Source organism: Emydura macquarii, unplaced genomic scaffold (genome assembly GCF_026122565.2).
Source record: "Emydura macquarii macquarii isolate MOO-44397 ecotype Brisbane River unplaced genomic scaffold, CSIRO-AGI_Emac_v2 contig_64, whole genome shotgun sequence".
NCBI lineage: Eukaryota > Metazoa > Chordata > Testudines > Chelidae > Emydura > Emydura macquarii.
The window spans coordinates 124,569-128,353 of NW_027130201.1; positions in this window are offsets into that span (position 1 = coordinate 124,569).

Here is a 3,785-nt window from a genome sequence, read left to right on the forward strand (position 1 = left end):
GCTAAGCAGACACGGAGAAGCCATCCCTGGCGCAGGGAGATGGGCCCAGCTCTCCTGCCGCGGGAGTGGGGCTCCCCAGATTCACCTGACTGGCGGGGCTGGGTGGCACCAGGGGTGAATATAGGAAGAAGCAAATGAGGGTGAGGCCGAGCCCTGAGCTAGAGCCCCACAGCCAGGGGGCTGGGGAAGGCTCTGAACCAGAGAGCAGCGCAGCCTGCGGCTCTGTCCCAGCCAGAGGGCAGGCAGGGAAGGCTCCAGGCTGAAGGCGGTGGCCTGATGGAAAGGCTGGGAGGGAAGAGGAGCCCTGGCCTGGGAGAAGGCCCCGGGTTGGCCTGGGGATGGGCTGTCTTGGGGCTTTGAGGACTGGTTGATGTTAATACGGCAGCTGCAGGCAGCTCCCGGGCAGTTAATGAGTGCTTATTTCCAGTCTCAATCACCTTCCAGCCCCTGGGTCATGTCTGACCTTTGTCTCTGTAACCCGTCAGCCAGGCAGAGCCAGCAGCAGCAAGGGCCAGTTCTATATCTAGGGGTCCCTGTGAATGATACAACACCAAACTGGCTCCAGCCCCCAGCCAGTCACCCGGAAATCACACACCATCCCCTGGGCGCCCCAAAGGCAACACTTCCCCTCTCGCCAGCACAGAGTCTGAGTGTAGAAAGTAACCAATCAGAATTCACAAACGCCATGAGTAGAACCTCCCCACCCCAGAGTACGTGGGGCGTGTCCTTCGCCCCTCGCTTCTCGCTGTCCCCTGCCCTACCGACCGTAGCTGCACTGTCGAGCTCTCGGTTGGTCGTAGGGCTCAACCTGGCCTCCTCTCCTCACTCCCACTCCCTGGGGCCTCAACCCCCCACCCCGCTGGCTCTTGCCACCTCCTGGATGCAGGTCACGACCTGGCTCATTCTGTTGACTGTCAATCTATCAAGGTTTCCCCGGCCCTTTAGTAATTTCAGCTCCAGCGCTTTCAGCTCCCTGTTTATGGAAAACTCTCTCCTGACACAGGAGTACCGGCCCTGCTTTTAACAAAACAAAAGACTCCAAGAGAAACCATTAATTCCACCTTTCACCAGTGAGAGCCAGTACTGAAACCCTGCCTGAGAACAGCTCTCCTGGGGGAGTGGTGCAGTCTCAGTAGGAAGACACCCCCCCCCCACTGCTTTCACACTCTCCGTGGCATCCCAACGCCTCCTTCGTTGAGTTCTGTTCGGATATGAGGGAATCTTTCATCAGAACAGGCTAAGCACAGTTCTGCTGCCATTTGTTCACACAATCGGAGGACAGCATTTTATTACCCCTGCAGTCAACACTACAGTGATTTACAACCCAGTACCAGCCAGGCTGACCATTTCCCATCAGGCTCAGCACCTAGGTGTGGTTATGCAGATACAGAGCCCATGGAAATAAAATGCCCCCCGTTTCTGCTGGCTAAGCAGGGAAGGGCCACTCAGACCTTGTTTACATCTGAACACAAAGAAGAAGAAAGGTAAACTGAGTCACTTTTTACTGTTGATTGGCTACAGTATTCAAGTTGAAATTTGACCAGGACATTGGGGTTAACAACATCACTTCTGCTGCAATGTAAGATTTTGGTGAAATGGTCAGGGCCTCAGTTTTACACTGCATCTGAAAGTTATTTTGAGCAACCAAATACACCACCACGGCGATCCTCTGGGTTGTGGATTGATGGAGAGGGAAGGGTCATCAGCAAAATAAATCTGACATGTCAAATGGACATGATTTCTTTTCTTGGCTATAACAAATTTTGTGGATAAAGGTAACTGGGGAGATGCCATAAAGTTAGACCATTGCAAGTTCTTTGACCTAGTACAACATGAGATTCAGATTAATAAACTAGCCCTAGACAGAATTACTGATCTCTGAGCCCTTAGCGACAGCCCTGTGTGTTTGCAGAAAGTGTCCATATCTCTCCTGCATCAGATCTCCTTCTCCAGATCTGCCTGTCTGTTAGCTAGCCATCCATTCCAGGCATTGAGAGGGCATCAGACCCTCTGGAGATCTAGCCATTATCCTTACTTCTCTGACTAATTGACGATAATGTTTAAATGTACACAAATACACTGAGCAGCCAATTCCTCTCTGACTCCGCAGAGAGCCTGGGAGTTCTCCTCTCCCTGTGGGAAGGACCCTTAATTGCTGTTTACTCCCACAGATGGATAAAGAACACAGATGCGCAGAGGTGGAGAGACATTGGCTGGTGTCTCCTGTCTGCAGCCTAGGAACCCCACTGGGATTGCCCAGAGCTATATTATAAACCCGTTTCCATCCTGCCCGGGGCACTTGCCCTGTGTCGGCTCTCGGCGTGGGATGCTGTTGCAGATGCTGCTGTGAGAGAGGTGTGGGACACGGCTACCTGACATGGGGATTCCCAGGGAAGACACTTCCAGCTCACAACTCACAGGTACCTATCGCATGCTCAGAGCGCACTGCTTGACAGACCCCGGGCAAAGTGGGCAGGATGGGGTAGAGAACAAGTCTGTGGTCCTTTGCGCTCTGCACAGCCAGTAAACATCCCTGGCCCTTTCCACAGGTGATGAGTATACTCCAGTATCACTGGCCACAGTGCCCCGCTTCACTATTGTCTAGTTTGCTGTGCCCCCCGGCTGATGCCCCTGATAGCAGCAACTGAGTAAAGAGCTCAGGAGTCAGCTGTGAGCTAATGCACAGTCACCTCCGCCCCTGGCATTTCGAGGGTCTGGCTGTAACGGGGCTGGAATGGAGGGGATCTTACCTCACTCTTTTCTGCCTGACACTTGCAAATAATCACTCAGCTGGAAGCAGACGCCCGGCATGGGAGAGTTCAGGCCAAACGGTTCAAGTCTGGCAAACTTGTAAGCCACTGACAATGCGGTCTGGTCAGTGTCAGTGTCAGGCAGCCTTCACTAACAGGTGCCACCAGCGCTGCCTGCAATGGCCACAGCATGTTGGAATCCCGTTCAGCTGAGCTCTTTGCCCGAACAATAGCTGTGGCCAGGAGTTCCACAGGCCAAATATATATTATGGAGAAAATTTTCTTTTATTAATTATAGATTTTCAGCATTATCTACCACCTCTGAGGGAGCTGGATTACCTACGCTGATGGGAGAACACCTCCCGTCTGTGTAGGTAGTGTCTACACTGAAGCGCTACAGTGGAGATGCTGTAGCATTTTAAGTGTAGGCAATCTCTCAAGCACATCTTCCAGAGAAGTATCCAGGCTTGACGTGAAGACATGAAGTGTTGGAGAATTCACCATGTCCCTTCACAGTTTTTTCCAACCATTAATCATTCTCAGTGTTAAACATTTGGTTCTTATTTCCAACTGGAATTTATCTGTCTTCAGCTTCCAGCTACCCTGCCTTTCTCTGCTTGATTAAAGGGCCTGTTATTCCCCAAAGCATTCTCCCCATGAAAGTACTTTTACAATCAAGTCTCCTCTTGACTGTCCTTTGGATACGATAAATAGATTAAGCTCTTTAAGTCTCTTACTGTAAGACATTTACTCCAGCCCTTGCCTCATTTTTTTGGCTCTTTTCTGCAACGTCTGCAATTATTCAAGATCCTTTTTGATATATGGACACTAGAACTGGACGCAATATTCCACCATCCGTTTCACCAACGCCACAGAGAAAATCCTTCCCCTCCTCCCACTCACCACTCCCATTTTTACATCGAAGGATCACATTAGCCCTTTTTGCCACAGCATCACACTCGGAGCTCATGATGGGTTGGTTGTCACTATGACACCTGAATCCTTTGCAGGGTTACAGGTTTCTATTATACAGTC